This window comes from Narcine bancroftii, chromosome 5 (genome assembly GCF_036971445.1).
Source record: "Narcine bancroftii isolate sNarBan1 chromosome 5, sNarBan1.hap1, whole genome shotgun sequence".
In the NCBI taxonomy this organism is placed as follows: Eukaryota; Metazoa; Chordata; class Chondrichthyes; order Torpediniformes; family Narcinidae; genus Narcine; species Narcine bancroftii.
The window spans coordinates 139,794,197-139,813,446 of NC_091473.1; the positions used below are offsets into that span (position 1 = coordinate 139,794,197).

General features: G+C 44.3%; 1 long non-coding RNA gene across 1 annotated transcript in view; it reads right to left on the minus strand.

Moving 5' to 3' along the window:
* Positions 1-16,842: 16,842 nt before the first annotated feature.
* Positions 16,843-19,250, minus strand: part of LOC138764012 (uncharacterized) — a 37,822-nt gene continuing 35,414 nt past the window's right edge. Inside the window, exon 4 of the long non-coding RNA XR_011357959.1 lies at positions 16,843-17,183. This is a non-coding gene — a long non-coding RNA (uncharacterized lncRNA). The remainder of the gene's footprint in view (positions 17,184-19,250) is intronic.

Sequence of the window (19,250 nt, forward strand, 5' to 3'; positions counted from 1 at the left end):
CAGGGACAGGTTGCCACCAGTCAGCCCAGTCAGCCCGAGCAGGGACAGGTTGCCACCAGTGAGCCCTGTCAGCCCGAGCAGGGACAGGTTGCCACCAATGAGCCCAGTCAACCTGAGCAGGGACAGGTTGCCACCAGTGAGCCCAGTCAGCCCAAACAGGGACAGGTTGCCACCAGTCAGCCCAGTCAGCCCGAGCAGGGACAGGTTGCCACCAGTGAGCCCTGTCAGCCCAAGCAGGGACAGGTTGCCACCAGTGAGCCCTGTCAGCCCGAGCAGGGACAGGTTGCCACCAGTGAGCCCAGTCAGCCTGATCCTCTTTCTTTCAGGTCTCCTTTCAGACCGCCAGTCTTCACCCTTGTCACGGACCAACGGTCTGTGGTTTTTATGTTTGATAACCAGAACAGGGGGAGAATTAAGAATGACAAAATCCTGCGCTGGCAAATAGGATTGTCTACATTTAACTACGACATTCTAATCCGCCTTCCAAAGTTTGCCAGCTTGTCTTTCAGGAACTGATTTCTGTGTCTCGCCTCTCTATTTCACAACCTCCCTCTCTGAGAGCAAAACTCTTCTCCTCTGCCTGCAAAGATCACATGTTCTCCCAGGCAAGCTGCTGTCGATATTTTGTTGCTCCCTGCAAAAAGCATTCTGCAAAAGTCCTGCAAATATTCTGTGTTTTAAAATGTGTGTGTGCAATCTGCTCTAACAATTACTCCCAAACCACCTCTAAATACTCCGTCACAGTTAAAAAGGATCTCCCTCACCTCCAGCCAAACAGTCTTGGTGTCAGCTGAAAGTGTAATATCTTCCGACATCCACATAACATGACATCCAACAAATCACCAGTGAATCCAACAGAAGCAATTACATAGTCGGTTTTTTTTTCTGCAGTGGAGGCAACTGCAGGATATCAAATAGGAGTAGGACTAGGCCATCTGATCTGGCCTGTTGAGCCTGCTCTACCATTCAATAAGATCATGTCTAATCTGGCTATGAACTCAGCTCAACCTATTTGCGGCCCGGTTAGTATAGTGGTTAGCACACTGTTATAGCACCAGCAACTGGGTTTGAATCCAGCACTATCTATAAAGAGTTTGTACATTCTTCCTGTGTCTGTGTGGGTTTCCTCCAGGAGCTATGGTTTCCTTCCAGTGTTCAAAAATGTACTGGGGTTTGTAGGCTAATTGGGTGTAATTAGGCGGCATAGGGTTGTGGGCTGAAAGGGCCTGTTATTGTGCAAAATGTCTAAGTTAACATTTTTAAAAATAAATTTGAATGTCTTTTTTCGCATAATCATTAATTCCCCTACTATGAAAAAAATCTATCTAACTCTGTTGTAAATATACTTAATGAGGCAGTCTCTACTATTTCTTTGAGCAGAGAATTCCACTAATCTGGGAAAAGCAGGTCCACCTCATCTCAGTCCTAAATCAACCACCTCAAATCTAGAGGCTATGCTCCTTAGTTCTGGTATCACCTACAGTGAAAACAACTTTCATGCCTCTCTCTTATCTATCTCTTTCATGTTTGTATATGTTTCTATAAATTCCCTTTCATTCTTCTCCAGCAAGCATTGTCCCAGGAGACTCAACCTCTCCTCACAGGCGACCCCTGGTGACCTAGTGGTGTAATTACATATCACCACATTCACCCTCCCCTTAAAAAAATGTTATTTCCACCCCCCCCCCAACCCCGCCCTCCTTCCCTTGTTTGTAAGTTCATAAGTCCAAAATTTTTCATGGCTTCCATTCCCTTCTGGACCTCCTCGGTAGTGGTAGAGCGGTGGGGCGTGCGGTCTGCCTTTCTTGGTGGAGGTGTGGGAGTGGGAAGTACTAGATGGCCATGTGGCCGTGTGGGCTGGGGATCCTCTTGTATGGGATGAGGTCCTGCCATCAAGTCTAGGGTGGTGATATTTTGTGGGGCGGGCATACCCAGGGTCCTGATTTCAGGGGTGGGTGGTCTAGTCCTCTGGGGTGACTCAATGGACGACTGTTCTAGTGACTGCTGCTGCGCTCCTTATTGATCCGTAGACATCCATGTTTCCTCTGCGTTGTTCACACATCCGGCCGGCGTGAGATCCCTGGTGGCCACTGAGTCTTCTCTTCCATCTGGGAATGTGACGAAGGCGTACTGAGGGTTTGCGTGCCTCAACTCCACTTGATCCACCAGTGGTTCCGCTCTGTGGGGTCTGCAGTGCTTCCGGAGGAGAACAGATCCCAGTGTCATCATCCATTTAAGTAGCACTGTGCCCGTCTGGCTTTTCTTGTGAAAGAAAAGATATGGTCATGTGGGGTCATGTTAGTGCCAGTACACAACAAAGACCGTATAGAGTGTAGGGCCTCTGGCAACACTTCTTGCCATCTAGTAACAGGCAGGTCTTTTGCTTTTAAGGTCAAGAGGACCGTTTTCCAGATAGTGGCATTTTCCCTTTCGACTTGTCCATTCCCCCTGGGATTGTAACTTGTAGTGCGGCTGGTAGCAATCCCTATCTCGTGCAGGTACTGGTGTACTGCGCTTATGAATGCAGCTCCCCTGACTATGTGTATGTAGTTCGGGTACCCAAATATGCTGAAGATGGGTTGGAGGCATTTTATAACAGTGGGTGCTGATACATCAGAACACGGGATTGCGAAGGGGAAATGGGAATATTCATCTATTAAGTTTAGGAAATAGTCATTTCTATTATTGGACGGGAGCAGGTCTTTAAAATCGAGGCTGAGGTGCTCAAAAGGTTTGGTAGCTTTTATCAGGGTGGCTTCGTCTGGCCGGTAAAATTGCGGTTTGCATTCCGCACAGATGGAGCAGCTCTTGTTCACTGACCTCACTTCATCTACCGAAAATGGGAGGTTTTGGGTTTTAATGAAGCAAAACAGTCTAGTGACCCCCGGGTGGCCCAGCTCATTGTGCAAGCTCTGCAACTGGGACGTGCGGTTAAGGATGGCACAAATGCCTCTGGACAACGCATCCGAGGGCTCGTTGAGTCTCCCGGGTCGGTATAGAATGTCGTAGTTAAATGTAGACAATCCTATCCGCCAGCACAGGATTTTGTCATTCTTAATTCTCCCCCTGTTCTGGTTATCTAGCATAAAAACCACAGACCGTTGGTCCGTGACAAGGGTGAAGTGTTTGCACGCCAGATAATGTCGCCAGTGCCTTACTGCTTCCACAATGGCTAGGGCCTCCTTCTCTACTGCTGAGTGTCTTACCTCTGACCCCTGTAGTGTTTGCGAGAAAAAGGCCACCAGTCGTCCATCTTGGTTTAGGGTGGCTGCTAGAGCCACATCGGATGCATCCGTTTCTACTTGAAATGGGATCGACTCATCTATGGACCGCATGGTAGCTTTAGTGATATGGTCCCTAATGTCCCTGAATGCTCTTGTGGCTGCTGGGCACAGTGGGAAAACTGAGACTTTTATAAATGGACGGGCCCTGTTGGTGTAGTTGGGGACCCATTGGGCATAGTAAGCGAACAGTCCCAAACACCTTTTTAGTGCTTTCAGTGTGTGTGGCACTGGGAGGTCTAGGAGAGGGTGCATACGGGCTGGGTCTGGGCTGATTTCCCCATTCTGCACTATGTAGCCCAGGATTGGCAACTTCCTGGTGCTAAAGATGTATTTGTCTCTGTTGTATGTTAGCAGAGGTCGACAGCATCGAGTCCACGCTGCTGAAGATCCAGCTGCGCTGGATGTGTCACGTCTCCAGAATGGAGGACCATCGCCTTCCCAAGATCGTGTTATATGGCGAGCTCTCCACTGGCCACCGTGACAGAGGTGCACCAAAGAAAAGGTACAAGGACTGCCTAAAGAAATCTCTTGGTGCCTGCCACATTGACCACCGCCAGTGGGCTGATAACGCCTCAAACCGTGCATCTTGGCGCCTCACAGTTTGGCGGGCAGCAACCTCCTTTGAAGAAGACCGCAGAGCCCACCTCACTGACAAAAGGCAAAGGAGGAAAAACCCAACACCCAACCCCAACCAACCAATTTTCCCCTGCAACCACTGCAACCGTGTCTGCCTGTCCCGCATCGGACTTGTCAGCCACAAACGAGCCTGCAGCTGATGTGGACTTTTTACCCCCTCCATAAATCTTCGTCCGCGAAGCCAAGCCAAAGATGTTAGGTTCCTTTCTTCGGCTGCCTAGAAGAAGCATTTTAAATTCGTGTCATGATCCTCCTGAGTGTGGCCACAGTTTGTCACGTTGTCTAAGTAGGGGAATACCACTTTCAGTTGGAACTCATCTACTATTTGGTCCATTTCTCTCTGAAACAGGGACACTCCATTGGTGACACCGAAGGGGAGTCGCAGAAATTGATACACCCTGCTGTCTGCCTCAAATGCCGTGTAAATACGATCGCTGTTTCTAATGGGTAGTTGTTGGTATGCTGCCTTCAGGTCTATGGTGGAGAACACCTTATACTGCCCAATGTTGTTGACCATATCTGCTATGATTGGCAGGGGATAGGCATCTAGTTGTGTAAATTTATTGATTGTCTGGCTGTAATCCGCCACCATGCACAGTTTTTCTCCTGACTTTACTACAACCACCTGGGCTCTCCAGGGGCTGGTGCTCTGCTCTATGATGGCCTCCTGTAGTAGTCTGTGGACCTCTGTCCTTATGAAGGTTCTGTCCCTCGGGCTGTACTTCCTGCTCTTTATGGCTATTGGTGTGCATTCTGGGGTCAGGTGTGTGAACAGTGGAGGGGATTCTGTGTTCGGGACAGACAGGCTGCAGTGTTGTTTCTTCGTAAGGCAGAGTGGGGGGTGAGGCCCGTTGTGCACTATTGTAATGCTTTCTAACTGGCTCTGAAAATCTAACACCAATAGTACCCGGGGCACAGAGGTGAGGGAGTACTAGTAATTTGAACCCTTCGTATTTTGTGCCTTGGATTTCTAGAGTAACCCTGCAAAACTGTTAACCTCAGCCGCAAGGCTGCTGGCTGCTAACAGGATCCGGTGGTAACTCGGGCGTGTGGGGAGGGCAAGGTGGTTGACTAACCCCTGGTCAATAAAACTTTCAGTGCTTCCACTATCTATTAAGCAATTTACCCTCACATCATTAATTTTGATGCACACAGTGGCATCAGATAAATTGTGTGGACTCGCCTGATTCATGCAGAGGGAAGCAAATCTGGTGTGTCCTTCGTGTCCTTCCATCTGATAGAACTCGGTGTCATATTAATCTCCTGAAGACTGTGTCCTCAGCTCTGTAGCATTTGTCCAAGATGGCCGGCTGCACATGGCATTCTTCTTCTTCTGTTTGTCTGTGGAGAAAGAAGAGCTTTCCCGCCTCTCATTAGCATGAGAATGAGCCTTGGCTGTGGACTTGGGGCTTCTGCAGACTTTTGCATAATGTCCACGTTTTTCACAGTTGGAACAGACATTTTCTCTGGCAGGGAGAGGGCTCTGGGGTGCTTTCTTTGTCCACAAAAAAAGCACTTGGGACCCTCAAGGTGTGCTGCTGCTGTGAATTCCTGTGAGGCAGCATACTTTTCTTTTCGTGGGGCTAGAGGGTCCAGCAGTGTGACGTTTGTCCCAGCCCCAGGGTCCTGTGAGTACTCCTCCAATTCTTTCCTGGTGCTTTCTAAAGCTTCTGCAATAGCTCTGCCTCATCTAGCCCCACTATATCTTTCTCCAGCAATTGATGACTCGTCTCAGTGGACCGTATGCCCGCAACTGTTCTGTCCCTAATAAGGTCCTCCTCAAACTCCTGGGCTGATACTGCTTTAAAGTTACAGCTTCTCGCCAGGTCTTTCAGAGAGAGTATAAAGTCTCTGGCAGACTCCCCTACTTGTGACCTGGTCATGAGCCTGTACCGGGAGTTGAGTTCACTATGCCCCTCACTGTAATGCCTCTGTAAAGTGCTCATTGCCTCTTGGTAGGACCTGGCATCCTGCATAAGGGAGTAAGGGTGGTCTCCCAGCTGAGCTAACAGCAGCATTAACAGCTCTTTATCCAATGCCTCAGCACCTTCCACATAATTCAGAAAGCATCTCTGCCAGCGGCCTAAGTGTGTGCCGGCACCGGGATTTCTGGGGTCGAGCTCCAGCCTGTCTGGTCGCAGCACATGGCTAAGCTGCAGTCTCTGGTCCCTTAGGTAATGTGGGGGAACTCTGGGGGGGTTATTCTCGGTCTCCACGTGGTCTCTGAGTCTAGGTGTAGCAAGGGTGCACTGGGAGCTGCTGGTAGTGCCTCTGTGGGGCTTGTGTCTGCTAGAGGAGTAACCTGGGTACTTGGAGTTGTTGGCTGAGTCTCTGGCTTTGGGACGTTTGCAGCGGGCTTACGGGAGATCCCAGCGGTAGCGTCAGGTCTCCATGGTATTGGGGAAACTGCTGCTGGGGGAGTGATGGTAGCAGTGTCTGCTTTCCCTGGCTCTGGAGTGGTTGGGAATTCTGCACATATGTGGCAATCGGGAGCACGACTTGTGGAGATCCTTCCATCCGCGCTTGTAGTGGCCCCTTTCTGATCGGACTGGGGTTTAGGGTCAGCAGCGCCTGTTCAGGTGAACCCAATGGGCAGGCAGGGCTCTTGGCCATTTCTTACCAGCCCTATCATACTTCTGTGGTCTTCCCCGCATTTCACCACGATTCCAGTACAGTGGTCCCTCGCCATCTCTGTCCTCGGATGCATGTGCGTGCTGGTCATCCCCGGATTCCATTCCTCAGGAAGAGTCTCCAGGTGGTCGGGAATGTGCATTGGAGCAGAAGCAGCTTCCATCCTTGTAGCTATCATATTAGTTTATTAAATTATACTGACAATAACCACACCAGCAGTGCGAATATAAGACAGCTTTAATAAACTAATATGTAGACTAAGATGCCTTGTCTCTCTGCAAGACAAACCTGGAAGGCTAGACTGTAGCCTGACTGTTTTATATACAAGGTCACCCCCTGGTGACTTAGTGGTGTAATTACATATCACCACACAAACAAGTCTCAATTGTACCTGTGCCCAAGAAGAATGTGGTAACCTGCCTCTCAGAAGTCACATCCACAGTGATTAGATGTTTCAAGAGGACAGTTGAAACATATCAGTTCCTGTGTGAGTAGCGATATAAATACATTCAATTTGCCTACTGCAGCATCAGGTCTACACCAGATGTCATCTCACTGGCTCTACACAAAGCCCTAGAAAATTCTGGATGCTCTTTATCAATCACAGTTTGGCATTCAACACTATCATCCCCTCAAAACTGATCAACAAAGTTCAAGTCCTGGGCCTCAATACCCCAATGTATAATTGGATCCTGGATTTCCTCACCTAAGACAACAATCAGTGAGGATTGGTGAGAACATCCCCACAATCTCCATTAATACCGGAGCACCACAGGGCTATGTTCTTAGCCCTCTGCTCTATTCACTTTACTCCTAAGTCCATGTGGCTCAGTGTGACAATTTTACTGATGTTATTGTGGTAGTCTCTTCTTCTTTGGCTTGGCTTCACGGACGAAGATTTATGGAGGGATATGTCCACGTCTGCTGCAGGCTCGTTGGTGACTGACAAGTCCGATGTGGGACAGGCAGGCACGGTTGCAGCGGTTGCAAGGGAAAATTGGTGGGTTGGGGTTGGGTGTTGGGTTTTTCCTCTTTTGTCTTTTGTCAGTGAGGTGGGCTCTGCGGTCTTCTTCAAAGGAGGTTGCTGCCCGCCGAACTGCGAGGCGCCAAGATGCACGGTTGGAGGCGATATCAGCCCACTGGCGGTGGTCAATGTGGTAGTACGTTGTATAAAAAGGGGCGACGTGTCAGCATACAGGAGGAGGGTAGAAAACGTGGCTTAATGGTGTACTAACAACAAACTCACACTCAATGTCACCAAAACCAACGAGCTGATTGATTACAATCCAGTGATCACTGGGTGATCAGAGGTGGAGAGAGTGAGGAAATTTAAATTCCTGGGATTCACTATTTCAGGGGATCTTTCTGGACCCAAAGCACAAATATCATTGAGAAGAAAGCAGATCAGTGCCACTGTTTTTACTAGTCAAAGTGTACAAAAATCAGTGACAAAACTATATGTGCACTGAATGCTTGTGCAAATGTAAACTTGAAATTTTTTCAAGAAAACTTTGGCTCAGCCTCTCTCTCATGGCCAATAAAACTGTATTGGTATGTTTTAATAAAATACAAGTATGATTGCATTCTATGAAGTAACATATTTAGTTAAGATTTTATTCTATACTTTGAACTACTTTGTTCAGTTTGTTGTTTCATTAAATAAAATTTAATGCGTATTTCTTATTTTTATGTGATGCAATGTCTAAATAAATTTATAACAATAACTCCCATCAATTAAGAGATTATTATTATTAAAGTTTCTGGAAATTGTTAAATCAAAACAGTTTATATAGGTTTATAAAATATTTGACTTAAAACTGCACAGAATAACATACAAGTCACTCAGTTATTTTTTTTCACCTTTCTTGTCTTTGGTACTTACCCATTCTTTGTAAACTCTATCTAGATTAATATAGCTTTTGTTCTCATTAGCATATCCAAATGACATTCACCTAAATGGTTTCTTGGCTTGTTTTCGAGTTGATTCATGAAGTTAAAATCTCACTCACAGTCCGCACTTGATGCAAGAAAGGTTCCCCCAATGTCCACCAACTTTGCAAGATCACAAAATTGTTCATTACAAATGACACCATTTGAGCAAAGTTCGAAATCAGTTCAGATTTAAATTTTTCTTACCTACTGCATGAAGACCACCTAGGAGGTTGACTCCACCTGGCCGGCTGTCAATCAACCGACCTGGATATAAACCTGAGCCAGCCACTCCTGGGCCAGTCACTCATGGAGCCATCGGGACTGAAACTGGTGTACAAGACTTTAAATAGATTAAAGCCTGTAGTACATTCTTTTCTGTGTTTTCGTGTCTGCTTGCTGTACTACAGCGCACCACAATTAAATCCATTAAAAATTTTAAAAGAGAGACCATGGAGAAGTTTCTGTCGGAAGCCTGGAAATCGACCATCAATACCCAGACGCCCTGGCATGCTTCGAGATCTGGAAGCACACGGTTGAAGCGATCATCCAGATGAAGTCCAAGGTGATCAACACGAACCATAAGCGACTCATGGTATTCCGCACCGAGCTGAGCCCCCGCGCATTCCAAGCCTCCAAGACTGCATGGACTATGAACCTGCGATGGGCATTCTGGAGACCATGTACAGGCCCCCGACGAACATGGTCTATGCCTGGTACCTGCTCAGCATCAGGGTGCAGCAGTCAGGTGAGATGGCAGACACCTATCTGGGGGCTCTGCGTGAGTTTGCTCACCTTTACCTAACTGAGACTGGGGTGACCGAAGGGGAGGTGGAGCGACTGATCAGGGATGCCTCCATGCGAGGGCTACAATCAAGGGCCCCCGACTGAGGCTGCTGGGAGAGAACATTGCCTCACTTACCAGAACAATGGAGACAGTCCATTCCCTGGAGGTTGCAGCACATCATGTGGAAGGTTTTGATGCCCGACTCCCCCAACCTCTTGCCTGGCTGATGCAGATGACCCCCATCATTGAGGGTCCCTACGTGGAGGAGATTATCGCTGCTGCTGACAGAGCCCTCACCTGTAAGTACTGTGGGTTCCGATGTGGTTCAGACAGGCGCTCCTGAAAAGGCTGTCCAGTGAGGAACTCACATTGTTTCCAATGCAGTAAGAAAGGCCACTTCACTAAGGTGTGCCTTTCCAGACCCACCGGGAGCGCTATGGCCCTCCGTGATCAGCCAGGAGCCTGTTCAGACACCACCACGTGCAAGGAACAGACAGCACAATTACTCGCCCCACCACTTCCACCAAAACACCGACGTCACTTCCGGTCCAGCCACCTGCCGCAGTGTGCTCACCTCAGGTGCTGCCATCTTCCTCCAGGTGACCTCCACCAAAGATGTCATTTCAGCCTGCTTCACTTCCGGTCGGTACGCCCGACCACACCGATGCCACGTGCATCCACCGGGCACGTGGACGGAGAGCAACAGCAATCATCACCACCAAGGATGCTTTGTTCTCACTGCTGCCATCAGGAAAAAGGTATAGCTGCCACAAGACACATACCATTAGGTTCAGGAGCAGTCGCTACTCCTCACTTCTAAACAGTAAACTCAGTCAGAGACTCATTTAAGGACACTTACTTTGCATATTATTGATTCTAAATATTTATTTTCTCTATTGCGTAGTTTGTTTGTGTTTCCTTCTGGTTGACATTTTTCTCTTTTATGTACATATCTTTTCTTGTGTACAACCAAAGGTAGAAATTCTGCCTGGCCCACAGGAAAAAGAATCTCAGGGTTGTATGTGATGCGATATAGGTGCTCTGACAATATATCTAAACTTTGAATTTGAGAGTCAAACATCAAATAATTAATTTTGCAGGCTATCTGAGGAATATGTAGGTCAGTGAGATTCATATGGATTGTTATGATGGTTTGTTTTGACACAGTGGGACAAGGGACCTGTTTCTATTTTGTGCCATTCTATGATGGACACATGAGAAGATGGAAAAAGGAATGGACCATTCAAAATTTCACACTATTTCAGGCATTTAAATAGATCATGGGTGATCAGAGCTTCAAACCAAGTTAGTCCCTTGTTTTCCATATCTTTTGAGTACAGTTTTGAAAATGTCAAGCCAATAGTTTTTTTAAAATTAAAATTCCAGGTATAGAGTCCTACTTCTTCAAATGTGCATCCTGATTTCATTCCAAAATAGCTTAGATCTAATTTTAAAATTATAATCCTTTGTTCTAAATTTCCCCCACAGGAGGAAATACCTACAGTCTCTAATCTCCATTATTTTAAATACCTCAATTACCTCACCCCCCTCAACTGTTTAAACACAAAGGAAAACAAAGTATGGCTTTGTAATTTGCCTTCTTAATTTAACTTTTTAAGGTCTGATATAATTCTGGAGCATATGAGCTCCATGTCTTGCAAGGCCAATGGATATTTCCTAAGTTCCAGAAACTAAAATGTGATACAGTATTCCAGATGAACAAAATATACACTTTGGATATGGACAGTAAAATAGGATTTGTAGCAGAATATAAAGGCAGTGGGTTCACTCTTCCCAGTGATTAACTGTCCAGCTAAGAGAGCAAAAAGATCTGAATATTTCCAAATGTTTTCATATTATTTGTTGATGCAATTCAATTCTATATTTTAATTTGATCGACACAAACAAATCAAGTTTTTGACTACAAAGATGGTTCTTTCAGCACATTTTATTTCATCCTTTCAGAATTATGAGGTGCTAAGACAGTAAGCAAGGTGGCACGATTAGCATTGCAATTAGTTCAACACTATTACTGTGCCAGCAATCAGGACTTGGGTTCAAATCCTGCATTATCTGTAAGGAGTTTGTACATTGGGTTTTCCCAGGGGGCTCCAGTTTCCTCCCACCCTCTTCTGGGGTTGTAGGTCAATTGGGTGTGATTGGATGGCACAGGTTTGTGGGCTGAAAGGGCCACATGTCTAAATTTTATTAAAAAAATAAATTTAAGACACTCCTACCTTAGAAGTGGCATCTGAAGCTAGATAGCATAAGTTTATGGTGAGAGACAGGAGGAAGATCTTTTTTCACCCAGAGTCGGATTGCAATCTGGAATGCACTGCCTGAGAGATTGGTGGAGGTGGTAGCCTTGCAAGATTTAAGAAGTATTTAATTTCATAAAATACCAATGCATAGAAGCTACGGGCCAAGAGCTGGTAAATGGGATTGGTATGAATAAATATTGGTATACATAGCTAGATATTGATAGATACAATGGGCTGAAGGGCATATTTCTGTGCTGTATGACATTAATATCATAATTTTCTTAGTACAACATCATGTTCTGGTCTCAGACATCCTTTTGGTCATCGATGCGGTTGTTGATAAGCCTTAGTAAAAATACTTTTCCAGCAAGGGTCTTGAATCTGCCATTCATAAATTGAGACTTCTTGTCTTGCAACATTCCTTTATTTAAAAGTGTTAATTTGAACCTAAGCATCTGACGGATCTGCAAACTTGATTTTGAGGCTGAGTGTAACTAACTCCTGAAGTTTACACCATCACTTTCTTTGTGACCCCAGAAACATTTTGTTGCTCTTTGCCACTAAATCTGGTTATATATGTCACAAAAAGAGTCCAGTCTGACTTTCGATTTTTTGAAGTTACAATGGTTCGAATCTGTACTTTAATTTTCAAATTCTGATGTGTTCCCGCGCTTGGAACATGCAGTACAGCATACTCTCTTGCGATGCTGACGCATAGATGAATCTTGTCAAAGAGGAATGTAAACAGATCATCGACAGAAAATCAGAATTGTTGAAAATTATCCCATGGAGGATATTAAAGAACAGGCCGAATGTACAGAAGTTATGTCCAGGCTGTATAAGGAAAACTACAATCCCTCCCTTTGTTTCTCGGCATATCTTCGGAATACATCCAGCAATTAATTTTAGTTCAATGCTTCAAACATTCTTCACGCCCAGTGTGCTTTCAGCTGTGTACCTTAATGGTTTTTTTTCAGCATGGAACAAAGGTATTAAAAATTTAATGATAAAAAATAGTAGGTGCAATATTCTTTTTCGACTTACGATGGGTTTTCTGGAACATAACACCAATGTAAGTTGAGGAGCACATGTATTAAGCCAAATTGTTAACTCTATTTCTCTCCCTACATAATTCTGCCCTATCTGCTGTACTTTACATTTTTTTAAGTATTTATTGTAATCAATCCATGAATATGTATAATGGACACCAGAAAAAAAGGAGTATTCGTTATCATTAGATTATGAGAAAATATCGTACATCTAAAATGCCACATTTTAGCAAGAAAGAATGAATGAATAAGGCAGACTTATTTAGTGTAGCTGTTTTAGAAGACAACGGTCTAAGACATGGTCTAACCTACAGTTGAAGTCTCCACCCATTACCAGAAAATAGAAGTTTGGTAAGGAAGAAATGTTCAAAAAAACATGGATCATCAACATTAGGACTATAAACATTAGCAAAAGCAATACTTCAGTTATATTGCTTTCCATAAACAAGAAGAAAATGACCATATGTTGAATAAATGGAATAAACTGGTCAATTAAAATTGATACCCCTCTGGCTTTTGCCATAGAAGAAGCATGAAAGAGCTGCCCTTCCAACATCGAAAAAGACACGAGGTGTCATTCAAACAGATATGCATTTCTTGTAAATATATATCAGCTTTAATTTTTTTTTTAATGTGCATATGTAGCGGACTGGGTCAACTCTGCACACGATGGGCCAAATCACCGTAGCGAACAGCCCGTGCGGCAGGGCACAGGGGCTTCACCCGCCACGTCCCAGAAGTTCCAGGCTGCAGGAGCGCATTGCCAGGCCTCACAGCAGCATTATGACATCACTTCCATGAGCCTATCGCCTCTCCTAAAAAGGAACGCGCGTGGTTTGAATAAACGGCAATTACTGGTTTACTTTTTTGGTGTTCACAGCATTTATTTCAGCAGCTTTGCCTTTAGCAGGGCTACAATGGTGACCCCGAACAGGTTCTAACATTTTTAGAACCCACAACTCGCAGCAAGATGAATCCTCCTGACTCGTCCATAGCCTAAATGGCTGCAACCAATGGATCTCCCGCGGCAGTTTATGCCTAAATGTCCACTTGCCACCATTCTGGACAAGTCAGGCTCATAGCTGGCTTCAACTTGCAGAAAGACAGTTCGCTCTGCGAGGAATAACAGCCGAGGACATAAAGTTCTGGCAAGTGGTCAGGGCCTGGACCCTGCCACAGCAGCAAAGGTCACCCTGTTTGTCAACAACCCACTCGTGGACGGCAAGTACACAATCTTTAAATGGTTTTTGCTTGAGTCATTTGAACTTAGCTGGCATGAAAGGGCCATTTGCATGCTTAACATGCAGGGCCTAGGTGATCGCAACCCCTCAGTACTGATGCAGGAGCTAGTGGCCCTCACAGACGGACACACAAAGTACTTCCAGTTTGAGGCCCTGTTCCTTTCCAAGTTGTTGGTCCACGTTGCCACCGCCATCTCCAACATAGACAGTGCCGAACTGCACCTTGAGGCGAGAGCAGCAGACTGGCTCTTCTGCACTCCGCAACCTGACTCCATTCACGTGCAGCCCATTTGCGCAGTGGGAGCAACAGCACAAACCTTGGCAACCTCATGTGCCCCCATGGCGGCCATTGCAGCAGTCCAGCCACAACACGGTGACAAAACAGCAGGGTACTGCTAGTATCACTATCGGTGGGGACACAATGCCCAGCAGTGCATACGGCCCTGCACCTTTTCAGGCAGCAAAGCCAGTCCGATGCAGGGAAATGAGCAAGCCGGATGTCATTAGTGGCCTCGGCGGTTGACACCAGAAAAGGCCTGCTTTACCTTTGCAACCAGAAGGTCCAGCGAGAATTCCTGATGGACACAGGCACAGCCTAGTCTCACCCATGTTCTTTGAGTAGAAGAACAATGCCAGAGACCTACCTCTACAGGCTGCCAACAGTTCAACCGTTCCCACCTATGGGACACATTGCGTGACCATTCACACCAGGAACACTGTTTTCAGGTGGGACTGTACTGTCGCCTCAGTAGGCCAAGCTCTCCTCAGAGCAGATTTCCTCTAGGCAAATGAACTCATGGTCAACCTCAAATTTCGCCAACGTACTTTCCAACCTTTGGGAGTCCATGCTCTCAAACAAAGTGAGTACACCACACTGCTTGTCAACTTCCCCACTCTACTGGCCCCCAACTTTTATGATGCGGAACCAGCACTCGGCGTGCAACACCAGATTGAGACCACCAGACCACCTGTGTACACGCGGGTGCAGCGACTGCCCCAAGATAAGCTCCTCCAAGCCAAGGCTGAGTTTGCCACGATGGAGAAATTGGGGAATCATCCGCCATTCCACTACACATGGTCCCAAAGAACTCTGGTGGCTGGTGCCCCTGCGGAGACTACCGCAGGTTCAATTATGCAACGGTATTGGACAGATACCCCATCCTACACATACAGGACTTTGCTGCATGACTCCAAGATGCCAGATTTTTTCCAAAGTGGCTACTACCAGATCCCAGTGCACCAGGACGACCTCCAGAAGATGGCCATATTCACCCCATTTGGCCTCTTCGAGTTCCTGAGAATGCCATTCAGGTTGAAAAATGCAGCCCAAACATTCTAGCACCTCAAGGACGTAGTGGCAAGAGACCTGGAGGGGATTTTCATGTACCTGGATGACATCCTCATTGCCAGCCGAGATGCCAGGACCCACAGAGTACATTTAAAATGCCTGTTTGCTCGGCTGCAGACTTTTGGGCTAACCATCAACCCGTCCAAGTGCCAGTTAGTTTTGTCCACCATTGACTTCCTTGGGCACTACACCTCCAGCAAAAAAGCCCAGCTGGTCTGTGGAGGCACTCCAGGCATTCGAGGAGACCAAGACAGCACTTTCTAAAGACACATTCCTGGCACACCCGGATCCAGACTTACCCGTTATTAACGTCAGATGCCTCAGACTGGGCAGTGGGCACAGTGCTGCAGCAGTGGGTGGATCACCAGTGGTGGCCACTCACTTCCTTCAGCAAACACCTCCAACCACTCGAGCTGAAGTACAGTGCTTTAGATCGCGAACTGCTGGCAATGTACTTGCCCATATGCCATTTCCGGTACATCCTTGAAGGCCGAGTGTTCACAGCCTACATGGACCACAAGCTACTGGTGCAGGCACTGGGCAGTCTCAGATCCCTGGTCAGTGAGGCAACAATGGCACCTTTCGTACATCTCCGAATATACAACGGACATCCGCCACGTATCTGACACACTGTCCAGGACAACGATCTCTGAGGGTGGGGGCACCTGCCCAAAGACAATCTCCCAAACCTCACCCATACAGACTGTGATTCTGGTGGGGGGGGGTGTGTGTAGTGCGCTGGGTCAACCCCGTACATGATGGGCCGAATCACCATAGTGAACAGCCAGCACAGCATGGCACAGCGGCTTTCTCCCCACCGCGCAGAAGTTCCAGGCTGCAGGAGCGCATTGCCAGGGGAACAGCCAGGCCTCACAGCCACATTATGACATAATTCCCATGAATCTGTTGCCTGCCCTAAAAAAGAACATGCGTGGTTTGAATAACCAGCAGTTACTGGTTTACTTGCTTGGTGTGGACAGCATTTATTTCAGCAGCTCTTCCTTTATCCGTGCTGCACATAAAGAATTTCTTGCACTTAATATGATGATTTAAACCACGGGTATTCCAACTCACAACATTAATAACTTTACTCATATTAACTCAATTAAAAGCAAAGATATTAAAAGCAATGAAAATAAAATTCATAAACCAATTAACTCTATTTGACTGTGAGATTGGAAAAACTCGACAAAAGAAGGAATGTAAGCAGCCATGAATCACCTTCAACTTCAAAATGGAATCCAAAAGCAAATCTTCCCTCCCCTCTAAAACTATCCCAAGTGATAGGAAGCTAGATCTCAAACAATCCATCCCCCCCCCCCCCAAATTCTTCCTTGAAGGCAACACTCCTTATATAATGTGAACGTCATTAAATCTTCCAACTAAACTGAACTTGTTGTGACTAATGTCTAAATAGCAAGGTCAATTGAGACAGCTCAACAGAAAATGGTCATAAGAAAAAAAATTACTTACTGAACTATATAATGAATTAACAATATACATCTTCGATGTAACAGGCCAATTAAATTTTAAATATCTTAAAGTATTCAAGAATAGCAAGTGAAAGTACAAAATAATAAGAAGAAAATCAAACCTTAACTCAAAGAGCAATACAAAAAAAACCTTATAATAAAAGCAATAAAAAAAAGATAACTGTAACATCTTTATTACTCATACAGTTATAGCAAAGTATTCTATACTGAGGTACTATAAACGTTGGGATATACGTTGTGGAATCGCTGTAAACATTGTTGAGTTGATGTATATGCGGGGAAGTAAATGTACACACTGTGGAGTCCAGTGCAAGATTGACACCTCCAAGCTTGCATGCTGGTCTTATATACTTTACTACTTCTGTCAAATGGACAAGAAGTGATGCCATCCGCTCAGATTAAAGCTTGTGTTAGATGCCTGTGTTTTGCATTTTCCACAGCATGTTCACCATTTTGGGAGCTGATTTGCTTGCTGGTAAGTGGGTCATCACACAGTATCCTTAAGCAATCTGAGTGTCGTACATCTTGTGAGTTTAAAAAAAAACAGAAATAAAGAAGGTATTACTGATTGGCAGAAGTAGAACGGAGTTCTTTTATACAGCCTGGACATAATTTCTGTATATTCAACCTGTTCTTTCATCAACTCCATGGGATAATCTTCAACAATTCTGATTTTCTGTTGACAATGTGTTAACATTCCTCTTCGGCAAGATTCATGTATGAGTAAATCATTTACTTGAAATAATGTAAATGGAGAATCATTGAACAAGGGGCAGGTTCAGCAGCAAATGATCTATGAGCTCTGTCTAGTTCAGGCAAAGTAGGAAACAACTGATTCCATTCATTAGTGCATGTAAATATGAGTCTATTGTAACTTATCACTGAGCTTTTCTGACTTACCACAATCGGTTAGACACTGATGCTTTAATTCAATAATACCCTCTGAGTTAGATTTTTTTTTAATTTATGAAGGAATAGATTGTATTTTTTTATATAACAACTATTCTTTGGAGGTTTCTATCTTAATTGTCTGGGATTCTTTTAAGGCTTACATTTGGGGACAAATTATTTTGGATATGGCAAAAATGAAAAAAAGAGGTTAATGCTGAAAGGATTGTACTTACTAATCAAATAAATCTTTTAGATCAACAATATGCCCTTACTCCATAATCTGAGATATTTAAAAAAACACATTGATCTTAAAACTAAGTATGATTTGCTTTTGACTTATCCTATTGAAACAGAACTTTTGAAAAGTAAGAGCCAATTTTATATTCACAGTGGTAAGCCAGGTAAATTTTGGGCAAATCAGCAAAAAGGCTAAGCTGTTAAACATCTTATTACGGAGATTCAGAAGGAGGATGGTAATTTCCAATGGCCATGCAGAAATTAATGACACATTTAGACAATATTATGTTGATCTTTATAAATCTGATTTTCCCATTGATCAAACTCCTATGATTATTTTTGTACTGTTTGACAATACAGGGTCTTTCTTTTGAAGCACAATCGCAGTTAGAAAAATCTATTTCACAGGAAAAGTTAATAATGATTATTAAATTATTTCAAGTTTGCAAAGCACCAGAGCCTGACGGATTTCCTGTCGAGTTTTATAAGACTTTATCCCATTTGCTGGTATGCTATTAAATCTGGGAACTTGCCAACCACTTTTTATGATACAATTATATCTCTCATCCAAAAAAAATAAAGATTTATCAGTTTGTTCCTCCTACAGGCCAATTTCTTTTCTAAATGACAATGTAAAATTTTTTATCTAAAATCTTGGGCAGTAGATTGGAAAATGTTTTGCCTCTTATTATTTCAGAGGACCAGGACCATTATTCACATTTTAATATTAAATATTATATATTCCTTCTCTGTCTATTCCTTGGAATGTGTTATCTCTTTAGATGCTGAAAAGGCCTTTGATAGTGTTGAATGGGAATTTTATTTGCAATATTATAAAGGTTTAATTTTGGTTCCACATTTATTTCATGGATTAAGTTACTCTACTTATCCCCTGTTGCTTCTATTCTTTACCAACTCTTTGTAATCTAAACCTTTTAAACTTTATTGAAGGACCAGACAAGGTTGCCCTTAGCCCCTTGTTATTTAATTTAGTTTTAGAACTCTTGGTTATTGTCTTTAGAGAATCTCAAGATATTTATGGAATAATTAGGGGATTGGTCCACAAAGTTTCTCTTTACGTGGATGACCTTTTGCTTTTTGCATCTGATCCTAACATTACTCCATCAACTTGGTCAGTTTTCTGGATACAAATTAACTTTACAAAAGAGTGAATTTGTTTTTAATGCTTTATATCCTTTACATGCTGCTTTTCCTTTCAAGTCTGCTAAATGCCAATTTACATACCTTGGTGTAATAATTACTAAGAATCATAAACATTTGCTTAAGGAAAAAATTCTTGCTCTATTAAATCAGGTGAAGAAATCTTTATTTCAGTGATCTCCTCTTTCAATGTCTCTAGATGAATTAATATTATTAAGATGAATATTTTACTAAAATTTCCATATATTTTTCAAGCTATTCTAATTTTTGTTTTTAAATCTTTTTTGACTCACTTGCTTCTG